Raw genomic sequence first — 17864 nt, 5'->3', positions numbered from 1 at the left:
CAATAGACCAAGGAAGAAATTATAAGGAAAATTTAAATATAGTTTGAAATTAAAGAAAATGAAGATACAGCATGCCAAAACCTATGAAATACAGCAATAACAGTGTTCAGGAGTAATTTTATAACTGTACAAACCTATTTTTTAAACCTCAAATCAATAATCTAATAATAAAAATTACAGCTAACATAATAAAATAGAGAATAGAAAATCAATGAAACCAAAAGTTGATTCTATGAAAAGATAAACAATATTGACAGATCTTTAACAAAGGAAAAAAAAGAAAAAGACTTAAATTACTAAAATTATGAATAAAAAGGGTAACATCCTTACTAACCGCACACAAATATAAAGGATTATTGGGGAATATAATGAATGAATGCCAACAAATTAGATAAATAAAATGGAAAAAATTTCTAGAAAGACAAACTATAAAAATTAACTCAAGAAGAAATTAAAAATCTGAATATACATATAACAAGCAAAGAGATTTACTTAGTAATCAAAAAACTTCCCACAAAATATTCCACTATCTATGAATTATCAGAAAGAGAAATTAAAAAAACAATCCCATTTATAATTCCATCAAAAAGAATCAAAAGGAATTAATTTAACCAATGATATAAAAGACCTGTACACTAAAAACTGTAAGACAGTAATCAAAAAAAATTGGAGAAGACACAAGCAAATGGAAAGATATTCTACTTATGGAATAGAAGAATTAAGATTGTTAAAGTATCCATACTACCTAAAGCAAGCCAGTTTCCAGGCAATTTCTATCAAAACTACAATGGCATTTTTCACAGAACTAGAACGAATAATTCCAAAAATTTGTATGGAACCACAAAAGATCACAAATAACCAATGCAACATTGATAAAGAAAAACAAAGCATTTCCACATCCCCACCAAAAAAAGAAGAACAAGGCAGAGGTATTACACTTCTTGATTTTAAACTATATTACAAAGCCATAGTAATCAAAGCAATATGGTATTGGCATAAAAACAGACACATAAGTCAATGGAACAGAATAGAGAGCTCAGAATCAAACCTGTATGGCCAATTAATTTACCACCAAGGAGCCAGGAACATACAATGAAGAAAGGACAGTATCTTCAATAAACGGTGTTGGGAAAACTGGACAGCAACATGCAAAAGAATGAAACTAAACTATCTTACATCATACATAAAAATTAATTCAAAATGGATTGAAGACTGGAGTATAAAACCTGAAACAATAAAATTCCTAGGAGAAAATATAAGCTGCCAGCTCCTTAACAATGGTCTTAATGATATTTTTGTGAATCTGATTCCAAAGGCCAGCAAAAATAAACAAATGGAATTACATCAAACTGAAAACCTTCTATACACAAAAGAAACCATTATTTTAACCAAAAAACAAACTACTGAATGGTGATTTTTCCAATTCATATACCTGACAAGGGATTAATATCCAAAATATATAAAGAACTCATACAGCTCAATAACAACAACTGATTAAAAATGGGCAGAGAAGCTAAATAGATATTTTTCCAGAGAAGACATACAGATAGTTAATAGACACATGACAAGATCTTCAACATCACTAATTATTAGGAAAGTGCAAATCAAAACCACACTAAGCCATCACCTCACACCAGTTAGAATGGCTGCTATCAAAAAGACAAGAAATCATAAGGGTTGGAGAGGACGTAGAGAAAAGGGAACCATTGTACATGGTTGATGGGAATGTAAATTGGTATACTCACTATGAAAAACAGTATGTAGATTCCTCAAAAAAATTAAGGCTAGAACTACCATATGATCTAATTCTTGCACTTCTGGGCATTTATCCAAACAATTTAAAAAATGCTAATTCAAAAAGATATATATACCCTTATATTCATTGCAGCATTATTTGCAATAGCCAAGAAATGGAAACAACCTAAATGTCCATCAATAAATGAAGGGAAAAAGAAGATGTGGAATATAGAATGGAATATTTCTCAGCCAAAAAAAAAAAAAAAAGAAAAGAAAATCACTTGTGGCAAAATGGATGGACCTTGAAGTTGTTATTCTAACTGAAATAAGTCAGATGGAAAAAGACAGCATGATTTCACTCTTATGTGAAATCTAAAAAAAAAAAAAAAAAAGAGATAAAAAAATTAAACTCATAGATACAAATAATAGAATGTGGATTACCAAAGTTGGGGGGTGTGGTGAAGAGTCTGTGAAATGAGTGAAGGTCAATTGTATAGTGATAGATGATAACTAGAATTTTAGTGGTGATCACTTTGTAGTGTATACAGGTGTCAAATTATAATGTGCATCTGAAACATAATGTTATATATACAATTTTACCTCAATAAATAAAGGAAAAGAAAAAATCTATTAGAACTAATAAGTGAGGTTAGCAAAGTTTCAGGATACAAGATCAATAAACAAAAATCAGTTATATGCTGTCAATGAACAGTCTGAAAATGAAGAAAACAAATACATTTACAAAAGCATCAAAAAATATTTAGGTATAATATAACAGAAGTATAAAAATTGTACCCTGAAAATTACAAAATTTCATTGAAAGAAATTAAAGACGCAAATAAGTGGTGGACAGACATCCTATATTCAATGATTGGAGCATTTAATATTGTTAAAGTAGTAATACTTCCCAAATTGATCCAGAGATTCAACATAATCCCTTTTAAAATTCCAACTGCCTTTTCTTTTTACGGAAATATAGAGCTGATCCTAAAATTCATATAGAATTACGAAGGACCCAGAAAAGACAAAACAGTCTTGAAAAAAGAGGAGCAAAGTTGGGAGATTCACACCTTCTGATTTCAAATTCTACTACAAAGCAACAGTAATCGAGACAGTGTCATACTGGCATAAAGACAGATATATAGATCAAAGGAATAGATTTGAGATTCCAGAACTAAACACATACATCTATGGTCAATTGGCTTTAGATAGAGATACCAAGATTATTCAATGGAGAAAGAATAATCTTTTCAGCAAATGATGCTAGGACAAGTGAATATCAACATGCAAAAAAATTATTTTGATCCCATACCTTATACTATATACAAAAATTAATTAAAAATGGATCAAAGGCCTAAATGTAAGAGCTGCAACTATAAAACTCTTAAAACAAAACATAGGGGGCAGCCTGGTGGCTAAGTGGTTTAGCACCACCTTCAGCCCAGGGTGTGATACTGGAGACCCAGGATCAAGTCCCACATCAGGCTCTCAGCATGGAGCCTGCTTCTAACTCTACCTGTGTCTCTGCCTCTGTGTGTGTGTGTATGTCTCATGAATAAATAAAATCTTAAAAAATAAAAAAAAAGAAAACATAGGTTTAAGGTTTCATGGCCTTGGGTAGCATGGTTTCTTAGCTATAACACCAAAAATACAAGCAATCAAAGAATAACGTGTTACACTGAATTCATCAAAATTAAAAACAGGTGTGCATCAAAGACACTATCAAGAAAGAGAAAATCCATAGAATAAAGAAAATATTATAAGTCATATATCTGATAAGGACCTAATATTCAGCATATATAAAGAATATTTACCTCAACAAAAAAAAATAAATAAATAACCCAATTTTTTAAATGGGCAAATTTTTTCAATAGATTTTTTTTCAAAGATACACAAGTGACCAAAAAAATACATGAAAAGACGCTGAGCATCATTGCTTATTAAGGAAATACAAATCAAAACCACAATGAGACCGTACTTTGCACCCACTAGAATGGCTGTAAATTTTTTTAAAGATTTATTTATTTATTTATTTATTTATTTATTTATTTATTTATTCATAGAGATGCAGAGAGAGAGAGGCAGAGACACAGGCAGAGGGAGAAGCAGGCTCCATGCAGAGAGCCCGACGCGGGACTCGATCCAGGGTCTCCAGGATCACGCCCTGGGCTGCAGGTGGCACTAAACCGCTGCACCACCGGGGCTGCCCGAATGGCTGTAAATATAGAAAAAGAAAACATTTGTCATTGAGGACATGGAGAAACTGAAACCCTAAAAATTGCTGATGGAATTGTAAAATGGCAGCTGCTATTGTATCAGTTTGATATTTCTAAAAAAGTTTAACATAGAATGGTCATATGACCCAGTGTATTAGGTTCCTAGGGCTTCCATAACAAATTACCCTAAACTAGATGACTTAAAACAGTAGAAATTTATTCTTTTACAGATATGAAGGCTAGAAATTCAAAACATTGTGTGATTTCAGACCATGCTCCCTCTGAAGATTCTAGGAAAGGATCCTTCCTGTCTCTTCTAGCTTCTCGTGGTTGCCAGCAATCCCTAGCTTCCTTGGCTTGGAGCTGCATCACTTCAAATTGTGCTTCTGTATTCACATGGCTGCCTCCTCCTGTGCATGTCTGTCTCTCTATCCAAATCTCCCTCTTATAATTATTGGATTAAAATCCACCTTAAACCAGTATAACCTCATCTTCATTTGATAATATCGACTAAGATTCTATTTTGAAAATAGGTCATGTCACAGGTACCAAAGGTAAGGACTACAATATATCTTTTGGGAAGATACAATTTAACCCATAATACTCAGAAATTTCACCATGATATATATATACCCAAAAAATACTGAAAATAGGTGCTCAAACAAAATCTTGTGCATGAGTGTTCCTAGGAGTATTATTCATAATAACAAAAACCACAGTAAAACATTACCAATGCTAAATCATTGAACTGTTATGCAGAAGAGCAAGCTAGGATATTTCACTTACGTTTCTGACAAAAATTCACAAAACTCATAATGGTTAAGTCACAAGAGTAAATGAAGTCCTCTGTTAAACACTATCAGTTCAATAACAAATGATAGACTGAAATATTACCTGTGAAGTACTACTGAATAACCAAAGGCTTTAAACAGCTTTTGTTTTCAAAAGCTTTGTCAATTTGTTCAGTCAAAATTTTCCTGCTTCACCCGTATTTTTACCACTATCAGTTTTAACACATTTTAGTAGATACCACCTTCAGGTTGTACTATATTAGCATTTCATAACTTATTTGAAAATATTATTACCTGTAGCTGTTCCATGCAGAATATTCATAGGGCTAATACTTTATCACTTCAAACTTGGTATTTAATCTTTGAATAAAAAGAAATGATTGAGATATACCAGTAACATTTTCAACTCATCAAGAGCCAATGAAAACCACTTGAAATAATTTGCCTTCTTGCTGACTACTGATTTTACTCTTAATGTCCTCAAGTCTTTGAGAATTCGCTCTTGCCAAAAGACTAATTATCTTAAACAAATGTTTTCTCTGGACACATTTTTTTCTTCAGCTGCTACAAACATGATTTTAATTAATTCACCATAAGAAGTATTTGTTTGGGGATCCATCCCTGGGTGGCTCAGTGGTTTAGCGCCTGCCTTTAGCCAGGGAGTGATCCTAGGGTCCTGAGGAGTCCCGCATGGAGCCTGCTTCTCCCTCTGCCTGTGTCCCTGCCTGCTTCTCTCTCTCATGAATAAATAAATAAAATATTTTTTTAAAAAAAGAAGTCTTTGTTTGGCTAACAAATTGGCCACTCAAAAACTTACATTGGTTGCAGCCTTTATTTTTTTATTTTTGGAAATTTTGCCATGATGAGATATTCCACAATGAATTTTCTAATTTTTCCTATTTCTTTACTGTGAGTTAGGAATATTGTGATAGTCTGAGAATGTCAGTGTACACTGCATTCTTTCAGCACAGCTGTGGTGTCATTGCACATCTGGTTTGTTAACAAGATAATCTAAATTTCATTGTGCCTTATAAGTATGATATTCAAAATCCACTTTTGTCTTCTTGTTGTGACATGATGGGAATGCCCTGATAAGTAAAAAGTAAATACAATGTCATTGTACAGTAATATATGGTGCACAAAATGTTGTCAAGTTATAACTGTATTACTGCAATTTATAGTCCACTGAGCAGCAGTAGAAGGCAATGCAATTACTATATATGTTCTCGGTCACAACTAGTCCATTATTTTATCAATGGGCAAAAGCTGCCATAGACTATACTATAAATAAGTGAATGTAGCTATGCTCCAATAAAAGCTATGGATGCTAAAATGTGAATTTCATATAATACTCATGCATCAAGAAATATTATTTTGATTTTTTTCAACCATTTAAAAATGAAAAAAGTATCCCTGGCTGGCTCAGTCAGTAGAGTATGTAACTCTTGATCTCAGGGTCATGAGTCTGAGCTCCATATTGGGCAGAGTTTATTTAAAAATGTAAAAACTATTCTTACCCACACAAATGAGTACAAGTAAAACTGGAAAAATCTACATAAGGTTTGTGGACTGTGCCAATGTCAATATCTTGGTTGTGATATTAAATTGTATAATTTTAAAAAGGCCTACCATTGGGAGAAACTAGGAAAGTGTTCATGAACACCTTGCTACAGTTTGTTACAACTGCATGTGAATCTATAGTTAACCCCAAAAATTTCAATTAAAATAATTCATAGCACATAAATCATACAAAAACAATCAGCAGGCCTGACCTGGACTACAGGTCATAGTTGGCTGATTCCTGGATTAGGCTAAAATTTCTTAAAGATAAAACAGAAAGGACAATTCATTAAAAAATAAACTGACCAGGGGCATATGGGTGGCTCAGATGGTTGGGTGTCTGCCTTCAGCTCAGGTTGTGGTCTCTCAGTCCTGGGATCAAGCCCCACATGGGGCTCCCTGCTCAGTGGGGAGTCTGCTTCTCCCTCTCCCTCTGCTACTCCCCCTGCTTGTGCTCTCTCTCAATCTCTCTCTCTCTCTCTCTCTAATGAATAAGTAAAATATTTTTTAAAAATAAAAATAAAATAACCAGTTGTACTTCATCAAGTCTCTGGTAAAGAGAGGAAGATGTGGTGGAGTAATAGGACCTTAGGCTCATTTTGTTTCACCAACACACGTAGATAACTATCAAATCATCCTAAATATTCTAGGGTCAAACTGAAAACTGACAGAACAAACTCCATAACTAAAAGGAGAGAAAAGGCCACACTGAAGAAGGTAGGAAGTGCAGAGACACGGTTTAGGAGAGAAACGGATCACAGGTGCTACAGAGGGAAGGGAGCTGTGGCCATAGGTAAGGACAAGAGAGAGAAAAGCACACAGGGGAATGCACAAGGAAAACAAAAAGGCCTGAATTTCGTAGGTTCTTGCAACCAGTGGGGCTTAAAGTCTGGAGTTTTAAAGAATGGCAGGCTTGGCTAGCACAGAGCCTGGAAGGCATAGCCTTTCTCCTTGAGAGAAGGTGGGCAAACAATCCAGGGAGTGCATAACATGGCAACAGTGATCAGAAGAATGCCTGTGGCACACAGTGGGGAGACTATTTACTCTTCTCTGAGCATGTCCCTGAGAGGCAGTGTTCACAGAGATACCTCTCCAGGAACAAAGGAGTTGGCTAATGCCATTTCCCACCCTCTCCCCATCAGCATAAACATAGAGCCATCTGTAGGAAGCAGCACAATGCTGACACTGGCTGCCTAACTTGCCTGTACCAAGCCCCATCACCCTGTGCTCTGGCAAGACTGCCCTTTTCAGTCAAGTTTGCCTCTGTCCCAATGCAGTGGGCCTCTCCCCCAGTCAAACAGCCCACAACATACCTCCTGATCAGAGTTCCACAGGGCCTCAGTTCTGGTGGAGTTGGTGTCAAATCTCACTTCACAAGCAGACTAGAGCACACCTACTTAAAGTTCATCACATTCAGGCCAGGGACCAAATGTTTCCCACAGCAGGCAAGAAGAGCCTCCACAGGCTGGCCTGAAGGGCAGAGTAGCAAAAATACAATAGCAGAATATACACAACACAGTCATGGCAACATTTTCCTAGATATGTCTCCTTAAGCAAGGGCAACAAAAACAGAAATAAACTATTGAGACTACCTCAAACTAGAAAACTTTTGCACAGCAAAAGACACCATCAACAAAACAAAAAAGGCAACCTACTGAATAGAAGATATTTACAAATCATATATCTGATAAGCGGTTAATATCCAAAATAAATAAAGAAGTTCTAAAACTCAACAACAAAACAGCAATCTGATTTAAAAATGGGCGTACTCTTCAATGGGAAAATTGGACAGCCAAATGTAGAAGAATGAAACCTGGCCTTTTTCTTACACCATACACAAAAGTAAACACAAAATGGTTGAAATACCTAAATGTGAGACAGGAATCCATCAAAATCCTAGAGGAGAACACAGGCAGCAACCTCTTCAAACTTGGCCACAGTAACTTCTTGCTAGACACATCTCTAAAGCAAGGGAAACAAAAGCAAAAATGAACTACTGAGACTTCATCAAGATAAAATGCCTTAGCATGTGGGAATCCCTGAGTGGCTCAGTGGTTTGGTGCCTGCCTTCGGCCCAGGGCGTGATCCTGGGGTCCAGGGATCAGGTCCCGCATTGGGCTCCCTGCATGAAGCCTGCTTCTCCTTCTGCCTGTCTCTGCCCCCACCCTCTATCTGTGTATCATGAATGAATAGATTAAAATCTTAAAAAAAAAAAAAAGCCTCAGCACAAGCAAAGGAAACAGTCAACAAAACTAAAAGACAAACTACGGAATGGAAGAAGATATTTGCAAATGGCACATCAGATAAAGATCTATAAAGAACCTATGAAATTCAAACCCAAAAAACAAAGAATCCAGTTAAGAAGTGGGCAGAAGAACAGACATTTCTCCAAAGACATACAAATGGCCAACTGATACATATAAATATGTTCCATACCACCTTATACTAATCAGAATGGCTAAAATTAACAAGACAGGAAATAACAAATGTTGGCAAGAACGCAGAGAAAGGGGAATCCTCTCACACTGTTGATGGGAATGCAAGACGGTGCAGTCACCCTGGAAAATGGTATGGAGGTTCCTCAAGAAGTTAAAAATGGAGCTACCGGGATCCCTGGGTGGCGCAGCGGTTTGGCACCTGCCTTTGGCCCAGGGCGCGAACCTGGAGACCCAGAATCGAATCCCACGTCGGGCTCCCGGTACATGGAGCCTGCTTCTCCCTCTGCCTGTGTCTCTGCCTCTCTCTCTCTCTCTCTGTGACTATCATAAATAAATAAATTAAAAATCTAATGTAAAAATGGAGCTACCCTATGACCCAGCAATTGCATTACTGGGTATTTACCCCAAAGATACAAATGTAGTGATCCGAAGGGGAACCTGCACGCCAATGTTCACAGCAGTAATGTCCACAATAGTCAAACTGTGGAAAGAGCTGAGATGTCCATTGACAGAAGAATGGACAAAGAAGATGCAGTATATATATACAATGGAATATTACTCAGTATATTACAATGGAATATACTGGTAAGGATGAATACTTACTGTTTACATCACCATGGATGGAACTGGAGGGTATTACACTGAGGGAATAAGTCAAACAGAGAAAGACAATTATCATATAATTTCACTCATAGGTGGAATATAAGAAACAGTGCAGAGGATCATAGGGTAAAGGAGGGAAAACTGAAGAAGTCATCAGAGAGGGAGAAAAACCATGAGAGACTCTTTACTATAGGAAACAAACTGAGGGTTGCTGGAGGGAAGATGGATGAGGAGATAAAGTAATTGAGTTATGGGCATTAAGGAGAGCATCAGATATGATGATCACTGGGTGTTATACACAACTGATGAATAACTGAACATTACTTCTTAAACTAATGTGTACTATATATTGGCTAATTGTATTTAAATTTAAAATTTTTTAAATAAATTTTAAATGGCAGAAGACATTTTTCCAAAAAAGATATACAAATGGCCAATAGACACATGAAAAGATGCTCAACATCACTAATCATCAGGGAAATGCAAATCAAAACCACAATGATATATCACCTTATACCTGTCAGAACAGCTAAAGTCAAAAAGACAAGAAATCAGTGTTGATGATTGGACAAAAAGAAACCCTCATACCCTGTTGGAGAGAATATAAACTGGTACAGCAATTGTGGAAAATTGCACAGAGGTCCCTCCAAAATTTAAAAATAGAAATATCATACAATTCAATAATTCCACTATTGGGTATTTAGCCAAAGAAAACAAAAACTAATTCAAAAAATATTTGCACTCCTCCCTCCTTATGTTTATTGCAGCATTATTTACAATAACCAAGATATGGAAACAACCCTATGTGTCCATCAGTAGAAAAATAATAAGGAAGATGTGTAGCGGTGGTGGTGGGGTGTGTATGGATACATGTATATATGTAAGTCATAGGAATAACAGCATAAGGAATATAGTCAATGTTATTACAATAGCCTTATATGGTGATAGGTGGTAGCTACACTTGTGGTGAGCATAGCATAATGTTTAAACCTGTCAAATCACTATGTTACGCACCTGAAACTAATGAATGTTTTGTGTTAACTATACTCAAATACACAAAAAAAATTTCATGCATAATTGTCAGACTGAATAAAAACCAAGAACCAATTAAATGCTGTCTACCAGAAGTTCACATTAAATAGACTATAGATCAAAAATAAAACATGGGGAAAAGATGCACCGCACCATGCAAAAACTATTCATTAGAAAGCTGGCTATATTAATATCAGACAAAGTAGACTTCAGAAAAATAGGAATGTTGCCAGGAACAAAGAGGGATAATAATAAAGGGATCAGTTCACCAAGAAGACATAACCATAAATATCTATGCACCTAGCAACAGAGCTTCAAAATATGTGAAGCAGAAACTGACAAACTGAAAGAAGAAATAGGGAAGTCTGCAACTGTCCAGAGCTATTTCAACAATCCTGTCTCTATAATTAGTAGAAATAGGAAAAAATTAGTAAGGATAAAGAAGATATAAACAATGCTATCAATCAAGTTTGACCCAACTGACAGTTACAGAGTACTCCATTATGATTATCATCAGGCAAATACCATAAATTTCAAGCATACACATATAACATTCACCAAGAAAAACCCCATTCTTGAACACAAAATAAGTCTTAAAAAAGTCAGTGCCACAAAACAAGTTTCAATAATTCTTTTGGAAATAAAAGTATACACAAAGTATATTCTGAATTAAAATAAAAATCAATTCCAGAAAGATATCTGGAATATTCCAAAATATGTGGGACTTGACAATACGTTTCTATATAATCCATAGGCCAAGGAACCAACTTGATTTTGGGGGGAAAAAATCACAAGGAAACTTAGAAAATATTCTCAACTAAAGTAAAATGATAACACAACATGTCAAAATTTGTTGGGTCATCTAAAGCAATGTTTACAGACAAACTTATAGCTTTGAATGTTTGTATTAGAAAAGAAGAAAGTTTCAATAATCAATTGTCTAAGTATCCATTTTAGGGAACTAGGAAAAGAAAAGCAAATTAAACCTAAAGTAAATAGGGGTGTCCAGTGGCTCAGTCAGTTAAGCATCTGCCTTCAGCTCAGGTCACGATCCGAGGGTCCTGGGATGGAGGCCCATGTAGGGCTCCCTGCTCAACAGGGAGTCTGCCTCTCCCACTGCTTGTCCTCTCTCTCTACCAAATAAATAAATAAAATATTTTTTAAAAATAAAATAAACATAAAGTAAATAGGAGAAAATAAGTAATAGTGGAACACATAAAAACAAGACAAAGGGAAAAAACAATGAAATATAAATCTGATAAAATTGAAAAGAAATTCTAGCTTAAAGAAAAAACTCAATTACTAATATTAAGATCAAAAGAAGGAAAATCATGAAGATCCTACAGATGCTTAAAAGAGACTAAGAGACAACTATAAAGAAATTTAGGCAAAAAAAATTTTAATCACTTAGATGAAACAAATTCCTTAAAGACACAAATTACCAAAATTGATTATAGAAGAGATAGAAATTCTGAATAGCTGCCATATCAATTAGAGAAATTGATTTAGAATTAAACCCTTCTCACAAGTAAAATTCAGGCCCAGGTGTCTTACTGATAAATTATTTCAAATATTTAAGAGAGAAATAAAACCAGTTCTTTGGAAATCACTTAAAAAATAGAGGAGGAGGGACCTCTCCTCAGCTGATTTTATGAGGCAGTTCTTTCCCTGATAACAATAAGAGGCAAGAACATTACAAGAAAAGAAAATGTAAGACTAATATTTTTCATGTACATAGAGGCAGAAATCTTAATTACATATAAGCAAATTAAATCCAGTGATACATAAAAAGTACAATACATTATGACCAAGTGGGGTTTTCCCAAAAATACAAAGTTAGTATGTGGGAAAAAAAAGTAATTCACCATATTAACAATATAAGGGAAAAAAGAAATCTGAGCATCTCTATAAATGTAGAAAATGCATTTTGCAAACTTCAGTACCTATTCACAATTTTTAAATCTCAGAAAACTGGGACTAGAAGGAAACTTCCTCAACTTGATAAAGGGTATCTACTAAACCTGTAGCTAACATTATACTTAATAATAAAGACAGTATTTTCTCCCCCAAAGATCAGGAATAAGGCAAAGATATCTGCTCTAACAACTTCTGTTCAACATTGTACTTGAAGTGCTACTAGTGAAATTATCAAGAAAAGAAATGAAAGTCATACAATTTGAAAAGGAAAAAGTAAAACTTTTAATTTACAAAAGAAATTATTGTGTACATAAAAATGCTAAGAAATCTATAAAGAAAAAGCTACTAGAATTAATAAGTGAAGTTATTAGCAAGTTTACAGAATATATGATCAATATCTAAAAATCAGTTGTATTTATATATCCCAGGACAAACAATTAGAGAAATAGAGAAAATATCATTTGCATTAGTATGAAAATTAAACACTTAAGGATAAATTTAATAAAATATGTACACTGAAATTATAAAATATTGCTGAGAAAAATCAAAGACCTATACAGATGAGGAAATACTGGAAAACTCAATATGGTTAAGATATAAACCATCCCTTTCTAAATTGATCCAAAAAGATTTGATGCAATCCTAATTAAAATCCCAGCAAGCTTCTTTGTAAAGGCTGACAGGTTAGTTATAATATCTATATGGAACATTAAAAGATTTAGAACAATGAAAACAATTTTGAAGAACAAAACTGTAGAACTTACACTACTTATTTCAATACTTATAGGTACAGTTATCAGAACAGTATGTATTAGCCTAAGGACAGACATACAGAGCAATAGAACAGGATAGACCAGTGGCTGTGGGGGGATATACCTACACACACACACACACACACACACACACACACACACACACACAGGTTCTAAGATAATTCAATGGGGAAAGGACAGTCTTTTCAACAAATTGTGTTGGAACAATGGGAAAGCCATATGGAAAAAAAAATTGATACTTATACCATACAGAAAAACCACCCAAAATGGCTAACCGACTTAAATATAAAAATTATAGAGCTTCTAGAAGGAAATACAGGAGAAAATCTTTGCAACTTTGGAATAGGCAAATATTGACCTGCTTTAGCCAATAAAATGTGAATGGATATGAAGTGGCAGTTTTAAGTCCCAGGGTATGATATAATATGTTACTTTTCCCATGTAATCGTGAAAGCATCTGTGAAAGCGGAATCTCAGTCAACCTGTGCAGAGATCCTTTGTGGACATGTAGTATGAGTGAGACTTAAATCTTTGCTTTGTTAAACCACTGATATTTGGGCATTCTACTGAAGCATATTCTAGCCCATAGTTCATATGCTATTTTTCTTAGAAATGTAAGGTCTTATTGGCACTTTTAATCTAGAAAGCTGGTAAATCAATTGAGAACTTTAATCAAGCATGAAATTAGAGGTATGACTTCAATAAAGAAATGTACTGTTAAAGATGACTTGTATCTATCCTTTGGGCAAAGAGAAAAATACAAAGGTTTTATTAAATGAATGCCAACATGGGACACCTGGGAGGTTCAGCAGTTGAGCACCTGCCTTCAGCCCACAGTGTGATCCTGGTGTCCCAGGATCGAGTCCCACATTTGGCTCCCTGCAGGGAACCGAGTTCTCCTCCCTCTGCCTGTGTGTGTGTGTGTATGTGTGTGTGTGTGTGTGTGTGTGTGTGATGAATAAATAAAATCTTTTTAAAAAGAAGAAAAATGCCAATAGAAGGGTATGAAATAATTTCTAGTGAACCACTGCTCTAGATTTTAAATCTCCATACTTTTATTCTACATAAAGATGACTCTGTACTAACAGCCAAGTTCTGTTTTCTTACTAAACCTACAAACATTACAAAGAAATGAAGATTCCATTGCAACCAACTGGCTTAAGAACTACTAAACAGCTTGACTTCATGCTGGACTTTAATTCCAAATATTACAATGACATGCTCATTTTGTCCATTCATTATCTTAGGTAGCAAATAAATCAGTGTTTTTGATCCTGAACACTTCCTCTTTTTAACTGACAAATGGAAGTTAAAAATGGTATGCCAACATTTCACCATGAAGCTATCAATCTCCTTCCCAGAGTCTGATCCACACACATTCCAAAAGATTAACACACATTTAATCCAAGCATTTCTTCCTTTTCCCAAAGTGCACAAGTTGAGTCCATTTTACAACAATCAGGATCATCCAATTTTGCATGTGGTATTTGTTAAGTGCTGTGCCAAACGAAAAATCAGCCTGATGGGAAGAAGAAAAAAAGCTGGTTGCTCTATGACCACGGCCAGTAGATTGCACTCCGTTAACTTCTTTCAGGCATAAATCATCATGGACAGAGCCAATTTGTTAACGCATGTGCTCTGGCTGAATTAGACCAAAGCCCTGTTGCCCTGCATACCATTATATCCATAGACATGCCAAAAAATACTCCTTGTTCAGTTGGGCAACCCAAATTAAAAATCCTCAAAGACATTTATAAACTGCTTACCTCACCGTATCTATTGGTTAGATCTGTTTTTAACCAAAGAACATTTCTGAGCACTCAGTAATCATAATATTGGGGCTTTTTACAAAGTAACAGGACCTCTCTTATAGTAATTACTATGTAGTAGGTTTATCACAAAAATACGTTTCCCTCAGGGCACCTGGGTGGCTCATTCAGTTAAGTGTCTGCCTTCCAGTCAGGTCAGGATCCCAAGGTCCTGGGAAAGAGCCCCACTTTGGACTCCTCCCTCCCTCAGCCCACGGAGCAAGGAATACTTCTCCCTCTCTCTCTCTGCCCTTCACAACTCCCACCCACACCCCAGACTGTGCTTGCCTGAGCATGAGCATTCTCTCTCAAATAAATAAAACCTTTTAAAAAATGCATTTCCCTTACAGGCATAAGCAACCTTATAATTTAGTATTTTCACAATTTGCTAGTTTTCTATCAAACCTATGAACATAACATTAAGAAAATAATACTAGTTCTCAAAACAATTATTCAACTGGAACCAATAATTCTTTGTACTTGCCATTAAAATTCTTTAAAGTTTCATACCAAAATATCTCCTTTTACTTGATACCTTTGATACCTGGCTAGAAATGGAAAAAGTTGAAAGATTTTTCCCTTTTTTAAGATTTTATTTATTTATTCACGAGAGACAGAGAGAGAGAGGCAGAGACACAGGCAGAGGGAGAAGCAAGCTCCATGCAGTCCATGACGTGGTACTCGATCCCGGGTCTCCAGGATCACGCCCTGGACTGAAGGTGGCGCTAAACCGCTGAGCCACCCTGGCTGCCCAGATTTTTCAAGTCTTAAAAAGCAAAACATTTCAGTTCATAAATTAGAAATCAAAGGACTAATTTTTCTGCTCATCTCACAAGATTTTATTTTTATTTTTTTAATATTTGTATGAATAAAAAAAAGAGTTGCCATGGTATTCCAGGATGATGTTATGACCAGGAGGTATCACAATTCAGAATATTTGCAGTCCATCAAATGAAACTTTACACAGCATACCTTTTAAAACTCCTATCAGTGTCATAAACATTATAGGATTCCTGGCTTGCTAGCTTATGGAGGCTGTGATAACCAAAGCACTTCACAGTGTTGTACACTACATAGATTACCAAGAAATATGTTTTTCCCCACTATTCCTGCCTATTATTTAACTGGGCCATTCAAAATCCTTTCAGGGTCAACACAAGTTGAAATACAAATCATCAGGTTCCTTTGTCATAGGGCATTATTCCAAGCATTAAACACTAAAAAAAAGATGTACATCATTTCCCTTGTGTTCTCTTTCACAAGTCTTTTGTTCAGAGATCAGCAAAGATCTGCACAGAGAGCAAAAGCATTTACGATGTTCCAGTTATTATGCTAGACCTACAGATACAAAAGTGATTAAGACACAGTCCTGGTCTCAAGTTGCTTATACTCTAATAGAGAAAACATCCTTTAATTACACAAAGATAGAGACAATCTCAGGGTATTATGGTATTAATTTTCCCATGTATAATTTAAGTCAGGTACCTGGCTAGACCATTTTAAATAAACTCTAACTATAAAAGTGTTCAAAAAAAAAACAAACAAAAAAAAACAAAAAACAAAAAAATAAAAATAAAAGTGTTCAATAGTACATTATACATGGCAAGCAAAACATTTTTATTTTGCATGTTTTATTTTTTTTAAACCCATTTAGAAATTTTTCTTGGGTTTTTTTATAGGCCAATTTTTATTTATTTTTTAAAAGATCTTGAAAAATCTGTTGATATTCAAAATTGCCTTTTTGACAGGTCCTAAAAGATTCAAGCAGGATTGGATCACCTGCTTTACTCAAATCTCAGGAAACAGGGCTTGACAAGTGTGAGTGGGTTCTCTGAAAGTCTACACACAGGATACCATTAGTGAACACAGTCAAGGAACATTTTAGGTACTACCAGCCTACTATCAAGAGCCATTGGCCACATTTTCTTCTGAGGTAGTCTAAACTTATCTTCATTTATAGACTAATGTCATATGCAAGCCAGATTAAAACAGTCACTTGATCTACAGATAGCAAGCATATTTTTTAAAGTATATCAACAAGCTTTTCTCTTTTAGGTACCCTACAGGCATCCTAAATTATCTATCTTCCTTGAAAATTGGGGTGAGGAGATTAAGATTGTTGCAGCATTAAAATAAAGAGAAATAAAAGTTAGTAATCACACCACAAAAATAGAATTTTCAAGTCAATGAGGATAAGAAACAATCTTAAAAGTCAGGCTTTGTATGAGAGAAAAGGGTTTTCTAAATTCCCTTATGTTTCTGTTTAATAAGTGAAAACATAGATCTGACTTACTTGATCATAGATTATAAAAGAAGTCCATCCACTCTCACCACTTTTATTCAACATAGTATGGAAAGTCCTAGGGATCCCTGGGTGGCGCAGCGGTTTCGCGCCTGCCTTTGGCCCAGGGCGCGATCCTGGAGACCCGGGATCGAATCCCACGTCAGGCTCCCGGTGCATGGAGCCTGCTTCTCCCTCTGCCTGTGTCTCTGCCTCTCTCTCTCTCTCTCTCTCTCTCTCTCTCTCTCTGTGACTATCATAAATAAATAAAAATTTAAAAAAAAAAAAAGAAAGTCCTAGCCACAGCAATTAGACAACAAAAAGAAATAAAAGGCATCCAAATCACTAAGGAAGAAGTAAAACATTTACTATTTGCAAATAACATGATACTGTATATAGAAAGCCCTAAAGACCCCACCAAAAACACTATATAACTGACCAATGAATTCAGTAAAGTTGAAGGATACAAAATCAGTGTACAGAAATCCTATACACTAATAATGAAGCAGCAGAAAGTGAAATTAAGAAAACAATCCCATTTACAGTTGCACCAAAAAGAATAAAATACTGAGGAATAAACTTAACCAAAGAAATGAAAGACTTGTACTCTGAAAACTATAAAATATTAAAGAAAGAAATTCAAGACAACTCAAAGAAATGGAAAGACGTGCTAATGGATTGGAAGAACCAATATTGTTAAAATATCTA

The 17864-nt window shown here is 35.1% G+C and overlaps 1 long non-coding RNA gene across 1 annotated transcript; it reads right to left on the bottom strand.

Moving 5' to 3' along the window:
- Positions 1-3799: 3799 nt before the first annotated feature.
- On the bottom strand, positions 3800-11518 carry LOC112678596 (uncharacterized). Its single transcript, XR_003147695.3, has 5 exons — positions 9346-11518; positions 8171-8266; positions 7618-7774; positions 5039-5104; positions 3800-3952 (listed from the first exon to the last, which is right to left on the bottom strand). It is a non-coding gene; the product is annotated as an uncharacterized LOC112678596 (long non-coding RNA).
- Between the last annotated feature and the right edge of the window lie 6346 nt (positions 11519-17864).

This window comes from Canis lupus, chromosome 29 (genome assembly GCF_003254725.2).
Source record: "Canis lupus dingo isolate Sandy chromosome 29, ASM325472v2, whole genome shotgun sequence".
Classification (NCBI taxonomy): Eukaryota; Metazoa; Chordata; class Mammalia; order Carnivora; family Canidae; genus Canis; species Canis lupus.
Note: the sequence above shows the minus strand (reverse complement) of the source record. Positions and strands in the feature narration are given on the sequence as shown.